This window comes from Grampus griseus, assembly GCF_964374135.1.
Source record: "Grampus griseus genome assembly, chromosome: 1".
Taxonomy (NCBI): Eukaryota; Metazoa; Chordata; class Mammalia; order Artiodactyla; family Delphinidae; genus Grampus; species Grampus griseus.
The window spans coordinates 84,794,071-84,806,231 of NC_139017.1; the positions used below are offsets into that span (position 1 = coordinate 84,794,071).

A 12,161-nucleotide genomic window follows, 5' to 3' on the forward strand; every position below is an offset into this window, starting at 1 on the left:
AACTACTGAAGCCCAACACCTAGAGCCTGTGCTTCACAACACGAGAAGCCACCACAATGAGAAGCCCGCGCACCGCAACAAAGAGTAGTCCCCACTTGCTGCAACTAGAGAAAGCCCGCGTGCAGCAATGAAGACCCAATGCAGCCACAAATAAATAAATTAATTAATTTTTAAAAAATGAGGTCATGGGATTCCCTGGTGGTCCAGTGGTTAAGACTCTGCGCTTCCACTGTGGGGGGGCATGGGTTCGATCCCTGGCCAGGGAACTAAGATTCTGCATGTTGTGTGGTGCAGCCAAAAAAAGAAAAAAAAAAAAAGAGGTCATTAGGGTAGTCCCTAATCTAATATGCTTGGTGTCCTTATAAGAAGAGGAAGTTGGACAAAAACGCGGGACAGGGAGAGACCATGTGAAGACACAGGGAGAAGATGGTCATTTAACAAGCCAAAGAGAGAGGCCTCAGAAGAAACCAATCCTGCTGACACATTGATTTCTGACTTCTAGCCTCCAGGATTGTGAGAAAATAAATTTCTGTTGTTTAAGCCACCCAGTCTGTGGTACTTGTTATGGCAGCTCTAGCAAACTAATACAACATGCTAACCGTTCACTACTTTTAAAGACTATTACAGCAACTAGATCAAAGCCTTCCCCTTACCATGAGAGTGCCTGAACAAAGAATGCCCTGCTTTGTCTTATCAGTCTGCTTTTTCCAGCAACACTATGTATAGGATTATATAAAACAGAATGGTTTTGAAACAGTTTTGGAGATTGTAAATTTCAGGATCCTGAAATATAACATGAATAATGCACTTACAAAGAAATTACAACAGTGCTAAAGGATTGAGGTGCTTGTTTATCCAATACTGTCAATATGGATTTTGAAGGAGGCCTCAAGAAACCAGTTCTGTAATAAAGCTGATTATTCTTTAAGATCAATACTTAAAATGCTTTCAGTACTCTACTCAAAGCTGATTCTAGGATACCAGATATTCTAGATTTATACTTAGTACAGAAATTAGTAATATAATTGAGCTTACCAATGTTAATCACCACTTCCTCAGAGTTTTACTTTTATTTGATTATTTTTTTCCTCAGAGTTTTCTAGAGTAGTTTTCTAAGAAGAATTCAAGGCTTAATAGCAATAATAAAAAAGATACATACTTTTTGAGCTAAACATAAACATGTTCCAGGCAGTGTTCTAAGTACCTGACATGTATTAATTCCGTCCTTACAACCTTAGGTGATAGATGCTATAACCATTATCAACAAGTTCATCATCATCATCATCCCCATTTTATGCAGATGGGAAAACTGAGGTACAAAGGCTAAATAACTTAAAGTCTCACATCTAGTATGTGGCAGAAATAGAATTTGAACCTAAGTAATTTGATTCCAGAGGCTTCCTTAGAAACCACTGCTACTTGGTAACCACTGTTCCCATCAGATTTTCTCATTTTATCAGCTAAAATGTGATTCACAGAGCTGGAAGGGACCTCAGAAATAATCTAATTTAGCACTCTCATTTTACAGATGAAAACTGAGGCCAGAGTTGTTAAGTGAATTACTGAAGATTATAGTTAAATAGTAAAATTATTAAGATCCAGTCTAATCCACTTTCTGGGACACCATGATGGATATCAGGGTTTTGTTTTGGTTAGCTCTGTTTTAAGCCTCATACATCTCTAGTGTATCTGTGTGTATGTGTGTATGTCCGTCTCTCTTACTACGTGTGTACATCTGTTTCTATCATTGTCTCTTCTACATGTTGCCAACAACATTTATATACATCCTGAAGAAAGGGAGGAAGTGGCCTCACGCCCATAAACAAGCATTCAAACATCTCTCCCCCAAAATGAGGACATCTGGCACAACGCTATTAAAAACAGGTCTGTCTACCTAGATATCCGTTTACACCTTTTCAAGTATTCTCATCTGAGACAAGACCAAACCAGAAGAGCTACATTAGTTAAGCTACTGGAATGTACGTTAATGAAAATGAAGAATAGTTTTTACATTAACACATTTTTTCATTAAAATTAAAAATATGTCTTCTAATATCAGAAAATTACCAGCAGTATTTACCATTTCAGGTATATGTGTCAGTGGCTTTATTTATTTCAATGAAATTATAACATGATTTCATTGAAATACGTATATCTGTCTATATCATCTATCTGTTCATCATTCCCCTAAATTTCTGCTTTTCTGAAATAATGTCACCATGATTTGTAAAATACCACAATGAGGGAACAATAATATGTAGATTGATTTTATTTCCAGTAAAATGATTCATGGGCCTCAATTCTACAGGCAGCCTGGAATACAAGAACCCTTCAAATATTCAACCTTAATGTTGGATGAAGTCGTTGACTCCATCAGGATTTCAAACCAGGAAGAAACAGAGCATATGGTGTGGAGGATGAACTGTAATACAGTCAAGGTATCTGTGTTTTAGCTATGCCCATAACCTGACTCTCCCTGAACTGTAAAAAAATTTCACAAAAACCTGTAACAGAATATCGTAACTGATGATGTTGTTTTGCCTTTTAACTTCTGTCTTCTAAATCAGACCACTGATTTTTTAAAAAGTTTAACAATTTGATATCAGTTGAAAATGACCAACAGACCTAGCAATTGTTTTTGCTCCAAGGTTTTTTGGGGACAGTAACTCTTCTGGGAGGCAGTGTGTTGCAGTGGAAAGTGCTTGGACTTTGGAGCCCTACAGACCTAAGTTTGCATCCTGGCTCTACCACTTCATACTTCCTTGATCCACGTAACCTTTGAGCTTTCAGTTCTTCATCTATAAAATGCGGATGACAATACATACTCTAACAGGATACTGAATGGTTTAAATGAGTTAGTGACTGGTCAGTTCTCTCATTTCTCATCCCTGGAGAGCATATATTTGGTTTCATCTATAAGGATAATGAAGTTTTCCTTTTTCCAATGAGTTCTCACTTTCTACCACTCATGTGTCTAATTTAGAAATCAAAACAAGTTTACTGCTTCTAACCTGGTAGGTTGATCTGCTCCAAGAAGGAGATGGCCTGGCCAGTTCCTGGGAAAGGCAGCTTAGGAACACACACAACACTTATTCAGACCAATGGTTATCTGCACACTACTTGGGAAAGAAAAAGGACAATCTTCTGCCTAGAGTGGCTTTTTGTGACTTTAGGATATAAGTGAAAAGATTGCTTTTGCTTCCACTGAATTTCTACAGCTTTTAATCAAGTTACAATTTTAACTCATAATACTGATAAACGCGTTTTCTAAAAATATCACAGCTATTTTGAAATCATATTAAATGCATAATGGATATGTATCTTATTCATAACCCAAGAGCAGTTATCACATTCTATTACATCAATTCATCTCTCTACATAGCTGTCTTTTGTCTCATAAGATTCTGCTCTTCTAGACAAATACTCTGTCTTATTCAGCTTGATAAACTTAGCACCCAGCAGTCTCTGGTTCAAAGGGGTAATCAAAACATGCTGGCCGGAAAGAAATGTACAGTGCAGTACCTTGAACTACAGTGTACAAAACTGGACTTTATCTTCTGGGAAATAAGAAGCCACTCAACATTTTTAACTAGGTGAATCTCACAATAAAAATAGAGTTTCAGGAAGGTTAAAGCTTGACATACAGAGTTGATTTGACTGAAGAGAAACTGGAAGCAGAAAAAGCAGTTGGGAGAAAACTTTAACAGTACAGGTATGAGGTTAAAGTGTGTGAACTAGGATGGTGGCAGTAAGAATAGGAAAAAAAAAAAAAGACCGATGCAAGAGACTTTATAAAGAATGTATAGTAACTTGGTACTGGTTTTTTTAAGGAGGTTAAGAGGGGAAATAATCCCAGATCAGCTGAGGTTTCTAAGGCTGGGTGACTATAATGATGATGCCATTAACAGAAACAGGGATGTTAGAAAAGGAACGGGTTTTGGGGGGGTAATAATGACTGTGATGCGAGACATGCTGAATGAGAAGTAACTAGACCCCCAAGAAGAACGTGTTCAGACTCAGTGAGTGTGGTGAAGGCTAAAGGTTTAGAAGCAGAGAAGTCTTTAGGGGTGGAGCCTTTTCCGAAAATTTCTTCCGTGTCTTGAATATAAGAACAAGAGGCAATAAGAAGAAGCTGATACATAGGACTAGACCAGATCTTGTTTGTACCGTCAAATATTAAACCAGTTAAGAACCAGATTGTTTCTGTTCTCACTCCTGTTCGACCCACTACAACAGAAAGGACTACTTAGCAGACACCAAGGAATGGGGAACACCTTCCTTCAAAAACCCCCAAACTTAGTGCTCCTTTTTTCTACAACTTACCCATCAGTTCATTCTCCTCTCTGTTATAATTTATAGATCTTATTTCTCATTAAAACAACTCATCCCTGCTTGCTTCTCCCTCTGCACTCCTTCCTCCCTGGCTCACCTTTCTAGGCGAGCAGACCCAGAGAACACTGCAGCCTCTCCTTCCCCACCAGCTCTGTACAAAGGATCCATGCAGATGCTCCCAAGGCTCAGGGTCAGGAATCTTTTTTGTCTGCAAACCCCGTCGTCCTGTGCTCTCCTATTTTCCTTCCTAGCTTCTATTTGAACTCAGTAACAGTTAAGGATTATATTCTTTAAACTCAGTAACAATTAAGGATTACATTCTTTGTGGCTCCAAAAGGCAGAAACGATTCATTTAGCAGCAAAGCACACATTTAGAGTGGAAGCTCTGGCTTTGGACCTGAAATACAGAGTTTGGAAATAGTCGGCAGGGAGAAACCATATTACTACATTCTTTACTTCGATGCCTGCTTGTAGTCCTGTTTTCCTCAGCCCACAAACCCCTGTCCTCCACTCCCCCACCTCCACTCTTAACTTCCCTATCCATAGTTTCTTCTCACCCATTTGAGTTGTTCTTATGCTTGCTCCTTACTTTGGGGGTAGTAGAAGAGTTGTTCAAAAGGCAAAAATCACTGTCAATCAAAATTACCATTGAAAATCCCTTAAATCTCACAGAAGGTACAACCCTGCACCATAATCACGGTATCCACGAAACCATTTATATGACACTGAGGGTGAAGGTACTTAAAGCACTGTGGAGTGAAACAACTGACAATTCAGAGAGAAGACATCAGATGGTTGAATCCCTTGCCTTTCCTTTTCCAGGGCCAAAGAGTTTAAGGAAGATAAGGTACATGACAAAATTATGAAACACACACAACCATAAGACACATGGGCTGCCCTAAAAACTCTTCTGTCGGATGTCTGAGATCATGACATATACAAGCTTTGTTTCCCTCTAATTAGGAAGCTTAGCTATATATTCAAATATTTAAAACAAAACCAACCAATACGTAAACTCAGACACTAATTCTTCACATTTGTTTAAATGCTAAAGGAGTAAAAGAATATTTAAGATTAAATTCTTTAACTCACATGCAAAGTGCTAATAATAATGGCAATAATACCTACCAATTACTGAGTGCTTCCTATATGTCATGTTCATGTAATCTTTTAAAAAAAATCTCTGAAAGTCATTTTTAAGTCACAGCTGAGGAAACTGAGATATGGTGAAGATAAAAAACTGCCATTTCCCTGGGTCATACAGCAAAAGAGCAGGGATTTGAACTCAGGTCTGCCTTTAAAGTCTGTGCTGTAAATCAGCACACTTTAGAGCCTCACCATAAATAAGCCACGTTCTCACTGAAATGCTTTGAACTAAAACTACGAAGATTTGATTTTTAGTTATTATCAGCAAACATCCAGGAAATAAGAAAAAATGGCCTTTAGTAACAGGCTGACAAGCTATTCCTGGGGTCAACCACGACAGACTGGACAAACTTCCTCTAGAAATAAATCTCTGCTTCTTGTATCATGCCACTAAACACCAATTCAGTGGCCTAAAAATCCTTGTATCAGATGTCTGAGATCATGACATATACAAGCTTTGTTTTCCCCTACTTAGGCATCTTAGCTATATATTGAAATATTTAAAATAAAACCAACCAATAACTAAAATCAGACACTAATTCTTCACCTTTGTTTAAATGCTATAGAGGAAGAATATTTAATATTAAATTCTCTATGGACTGTTTATACTAACAAGATGTGCCACATCTTATCAGTAAATTATCTTTCTAGTCTACCCGAAGGGGTCAGCTTCAAACTAAGTTCAACAAACGCTCATGAAGTCAAACTATATACTAGGCATTGTGAAAGGTACAAAGATGGAACATACTAATATCTCTCTCAAAGAATTTATAATTTAATGAGGCAGATTACAAATATACCTTAAAAAAAATCTCTGCATACAAATGTTTTTCTTCATCTGACATAACCAAACAGGTGTTGAAAAAGTTAAAGGAAAGATTTCCAAGACCCAAATGTGTATCAAACAGATCCTGCTTATTGTGCCAAGTAATCAAAGAGCATTATTTGCTTTTTCCTCTCTGCTCATTAAGGCCCTGGCAATCACCACAACTTTGGTTTCCTTAGTCTCTTACCTCAGTTTATTTTCTGTTCTCTGCTCATGTAATAAGATATATCTTTTTGGGAATTCCTGTTCTGCTTTTAGTTCTTTTCTGCTGCTATTGCTAGGGGCCCTTATCCACCTATCGCAGTACACTTTGTGTTTGCTGGAGAGACCCTCCACAGTTTCTTCTTTGTGCCTTTTTATCGGAGATCTGGAAACAATCACTGAGCAGATCTGTGAGCACTGAGACTGGCTCTGAAAACTTCAAACCTAACTATTCAAAATTAATTACCTTCAGAAAGTCTACCTTCAGAGACTCTAATCAGGAAGGTAAAAGACAGCTGTTATAATTGCCCCCATGATTCCAACTCCTTGCATCCCATGGTTATTATCTTTGGCTATAAATAGCAGTAGTAAGACTTCAGACCGAAAGCAAAAGAAACAATGCTAAAAAAAATATGGCAAATTTAATATATGAAAGTGCTAGCAATAGATGATTACTAGGGATTCAATGGCATTAACATTACGCCAAAAGCATCAATATTTCGCACCTGCTGAAATGAAGGCCTTTTTAGCACACTATAGGGACACTCTCTGGTAGTCACATGTGTGTGAATAGCTGGAGTTTACCTTGCTTTTATTTATCCTTATCGCTGAGATTTAAAATGTGCTTTTAATTTTCATCCCCTGAATTTTGGTAGATGATAGTGGTCTTGTAAAACCGATCAACAACATTTTATATATATATATATATATATATATATATATATATATATATATATCAGTTTCACCTGGAGGGAAAAACCCACCATAAAATAGGGGCTAGAGAGTAACCAAACGCCACCGGACCAGATTAATCATAAACCCAGACCACTGAACCTGAATTTTCTTCAAACACTTCCTGCCTTTTGTTTCAACAGAACTATACCTTCCAGGTTAACTGCAGTCTCCCTGAGCAACAGACCAGCCTACCCGAGACTAGGAGATACTCATTCCTAATCTAAAGCTCTTTATTTACTTATCTGTACTGTTTCACTTGAAAGCAGGCTGTTATTCACTGACAGTCCAACAATATACAGTGCATTCCTACCCACACAAGACCAACTCTGTAGATATCCAACACGCCCACCTCACTATGAAATACCAAAGGGTGGTTTTTCATCCAGTTTTCAGGGAAGAAACAGGGTGGAAAGCAAAAATGAAACGCAACTCAAACCTAAAAAAACCCTTAGAGGTTGGGTTCTCCCTCAAGGAATAAAGGTACAAAGGGGGGCGGGGAAGGTTACTATTTCTCCTTCCTCCAGAGACTAAAAAGATCCCGAAGCAGGTGAGCCCTCGATGCCCCACAGGAGAAAAGAGGATCCTAGGGGCTTCAGGCGGAAGGCTGAGGATCAGAGAATGGGGGATGGGAAGAACCCAAGTGGGGGAAGGCCGTTTCGTCCGTGGAGCTGGCAGTCTAGGTCGGGTCTCTGATTTTTGCATCGCCCCATCTCTCTTTTTTTCTTTTTTGAAAACACTGATTTTTATCTTACGGATGAAACTAGCTCTGGTCCCACCCTAGCGAGCAGGACAGGTGTAGGAAGGGATGTCTGGCTTCCCGGGGGCGGCCAGACAAATGGGGGTGGGGACAGCAGTCTACAGAATGGGAACCCGTACGCCTTCTCCCAAGGTTGAGGGGCTGGGCGAGGGGGCCCTTTAAACGGAGGGTGTCAGGAGGGCAGCCCCTTCTGGGGAGCTGGGGTTGACGGGGGGCAATAAGTGGCTGCGAGCACCCTCGAAGGTTGAGGAGCCGCCTCCTCAGGGAATACCGGGAGGTAGAGGAGACGGCTCCGCCCCCTCAGGGGATGGGCGCGAGCGGCAGTTGGGACGGCGGCGGGAGGACACCGGTGGTCCTACCCCTGCTTTTCTCTCGAGAACCCGGCCTCCCAGCCGCCGCCAAGCCCGGGCGCCAGCGGCTCCTACCTTTTCCCAGCGCTCGGAGCTCCGCTCCCTGCCGCCTCCGCCACCCGCTCCATCCACAGCCCCCCGAGGCCCCGCCCCTCGACCGCCGGGCGAGGGCCCTGGCATTCGGCAGGGCCAATCCCCTTCTCGCCTCTCCATCCCCGACACCAATCCGCTCCGGCTGGAGGAGGGGCTTCTCCAATGTCTTTTAGGCTCCTCCCGGGGCCCCAAGATCCCTTTTGTTTGGGGAGAGCCTAGCTGGGATTGAGCTCGCGTCACTTCCGGGAGGAAGCGTAGTCCTCCGGCCCGGGCTAGGGGGTGGGCTTACGACCCTCACTGCCAGGCTTCTGCAACTTTCCACCTTCTAAGCTATTTCTGGACCGGACGGTGGCGAGTGCTTCGTGTTTACCCTCATGGTACGGGCAGCTTAGGAACGGCGGGTTTCGGGTGCCCTGATTGATCAGGCACATTAACGTTTCATTTCATCCAAAATGTTAATAAATGAAGTGCGCTTTGGGTCTGCTTTAGAAAACCGGTTGTTGAAAACCTGGTAACGTGGCTTGTCTTCTCTCTTTTTTTTCCAGTACGAAGCCTGTGCTAGAAACAAGGGCGCAAAGATAAAAAACCCGGAGACGCCCCCCCTTCTCTTTTCACATTACATTTGGAAGAGAATAGTAGCTCTGGAGCCCCTGGAGCGGGGACACCGGGTAGCCCAAACCCAGCCAGACCTGCCTTCCAGGTAGAAGTCGAATGAATAAAATTCGTGTGTCATGGTTTTCTACGTTATGTTTTACAAATGAGGGGACTTTTTTGTGTCCTTGGCCCCATTATACCGTGGGGCCACGTTCGCAGTGACGCTGGGACACAGGACAGTAGAGGATGCAAGGAATGCCTGTCCCTCGTGAACACAGGAATGCAGATCTTGCTGGTGGTCGCAGCAAGTCTTACCAGCACCAAATAACCCAGAAAAGGGAGAGGACCCTTCCTTAGGTCAAGGTTTCTGGATCCTTTTCCAGTTCACAGATTGATTCAACTGGTTAAGAGAATAATAACCACATTGTTTTTAATATAATATAATAAATACTTACAATTAAATATTTATAATGCATAAATAATGGAAATTAATTTTAATATATTATTTCTAATATTAACAATTCTTATTAAGCAAGACAGTACTAGGGGCCTAGTACTCACCTAGGCAGACTATCTCAGGACAGATGCAGCCCTGTCCTCATGCAGTTTATGGTCTGGTGGAAGGATGTGGTCAGTCTGCAATCATTGATATGTTTGAAGGAAGTAAACCGGTATTAATGTCATCACTGTGCCAGGTACTTTCATATAATGATTTAATCTTCACTACCAAATGAAAAATCTTTCCTAACCTGTAAGATAGACATCATTGGTGCCCATTTTACAGATGAGAAGATAGAGATTCAGAGAAATCAAGTAAAGCCATAGAGCTAGTAAATGGTAAATAAAGAACTTCCAACAAGATGTGTGATTCCAAACCTGTGCTATATCCTGCTCACCATACACTTGGCTCTCACAAGGAGAGCTGGTCCAGAGTGGGCCTGGATGACTGTAAATCCAGCATTAGAGACCGAAACAAGCTCCATGCCTCCCCCTATTGACTGCTGGCTGGAGAAGTTCATCTCTATATATGAAGGACAAGAAGACTGTACTGAGGTGCTCAACAGCAGCCCAAGTGCTTCTGAAGTAACAAATAGGAAATACAGAACTTCAGAAAGACATCATTCCCTGTGTTCAGGAAACTGATGATCTGAAAGGCGAGATGAAGGGCCAGGCACATAGTAGGTGCTCAACAAATACTGACGTCACTTGAAACAAATGTCTGAAATGGTTAAAAACACAGAGTTTAAGTGCTGGACTAGGCCCATGAATTTGAAAAATTCCGTTTCCTCCTCCTCCCTTTTGCCCTGCCTTACGGGTGTGCAATGAGGAAGTGCCTCATTGCCCGACAATGAGGCAGACGTGGGAGAACAGGCTATTTTCTGCTGGCTTCTGAGTCACTCTAAGAGTTGTCCCAGTGAATCAGCTCATCCCTCCTCCCCTCCTTCCCTTTGTTAACCCACCACCACCCATTCTACTCCCAGGCTGACCTGGTGCTTTCTTCCTTTACAGCAACCGGCAGCTCCCCTGATTCCCTGAGCTCCCACTTGTCCATTCCTCAGTGAGTGTGGGAGGACCCAGCAAGAATGAGATCATCCCCACCATCTAGGATTGAGTCCTGAGGGTATTCAGATTACTCTCTTTTTAATTCATCACCCCAGGAGCTAGTGCATGGGCAGGGCTTGTGAACCTGAAGTTTTGTGATTCTTCAAATACATAAAATGTGTAAATTAATTTAGAGTCTGGCACACTGATGTACATACACAGAGGTAGAAAGTGGGTTTGTACTAATTTCTTAAATTTGTATAACACAACATACCATTTTTATATCTATTATTTTATCAACTTGCCAGTAAGTGTTTATTAAATGCCTACTGTGTGTCAGGTAACAATTTAGTAAGAAGTGCTAAAGATTATAGTGTGTGTTAATTTTTCTCCAAATAAGTAAACTTCCTAGGTAGGTCTACCGTAAATGTTTATTGCTGGTTTGGGGAGGCAATGATGGAGTAAAAGAGGGCTAGACTGGAAGAAAAAACAAAAAACTGCGAGTTCTGCTGGAGGTCTCCCTCTGTCACAAACTCTAGTTTCCTAGGGCTGCTGTAACAAATTACCACAAACTGCGTGGCTTAAAACAACAGAAATGTATTCTCTTTCAGTCAGGAGGCCAGGAGTCTGAAATCAGGGTGTTGACAAGGTCGGTTCCTGGGTGAGGGGTGTTGGTAGGGGTGGGTTTATGGCATTTAAACTGCTCTCCTAGTTTATGGGGGTTCCTGGCAAACCTTGGCATTCCTTGGCTTGTAGCTGAATCGCCCTAGTCTCTGCCTCTGTCTTCACATGGCTTTCTTTCCTCTGTGACTTGATGTCTCTATATGTCCTGTCCTCTTCAATTTTTTTTTTTCCCTGCGATACGCGGGCCTCTCACTGTTGTGGCCTCTCCTGTTGAGGAGCACAGGCTCCGGACGCGCAGGCTCAGCGGCCATGGCTCACGGGCCCAGCTGCTCCACGGCATGTGGGATCTTCCTGGACTGGGGCACAAACCCGTGTCCCTTGCATCGGCAAGCGGACTCTCAACCACTGTGCCACCAGGGAAGCCCCCTCTCCTCTTCTTATAAGGACAGCAGTCATATTTGATTTAGAACTCATCTTAATCTAGTATGACCTTATCTTAACTCATTACATCTGCAAAGATCCCATTTCCAAAAAAGTTCACATTCTGAGGTTCCAGATGGACATGGATTCTGGGGGGTGGGGATGAGAACCATTCAAACCAGTATGCAAAACTACTTCGCACAGTAATACCCCCACTTAACTCCGTTTAGCTTCATTGGTAATGGCATGAAAGTAGTGAACTAATTCCTAAAGATCATTTCAGTTCTATAATTGTATGATGATTATATATGCTAGAAGCATTTCTCAAGCCTTTACTATATGCCAGGCACTATGAAATTGCTTCACAGTACATCTGAGTTAACCCTTAAGAGAATTCCAGGAGATAGATGTGAATACTCCCATTTTGCAGATGAGGAAATTGAGGTACAAAGAAGTCCATAGTCATGGAATTCATAAGTGATGAAGATGGAATATATTCACTCAGGTCTGACTCCAAAGTCCACCCTCACAATTACTATGC

The 12,161-nt window shown here is 41.7% G+C and overlaps 1 protein-coding gene across 2 annotated transcripts in view; it reads right to left on the bottom strand.

Annotated features, from left to right (window-relative positions):
- The window catches only part of CTTNBP2NL (CTTNBP2 N-terminal like), a 66,569-nt gene extending 58,092 nt beyond the window's left edge, over positions 1-8,477 (bottom strand). Inside the window, exon 1 of one of the 2 annotated variants that reach the window (XM_082648110.1) lies at positions 8,423-8,477. The gene's annotated coding sequence lies outside the window, so the exon portion shown is untranslated. The remainder of the gene's footprint in view (positions 1-8,422) is intronic. The other variant, XM_082648111.1, reaches the window with a different exon arrangement.
- Positions 8,478-12,161: the final 3,684 nt, after the last annotated feature.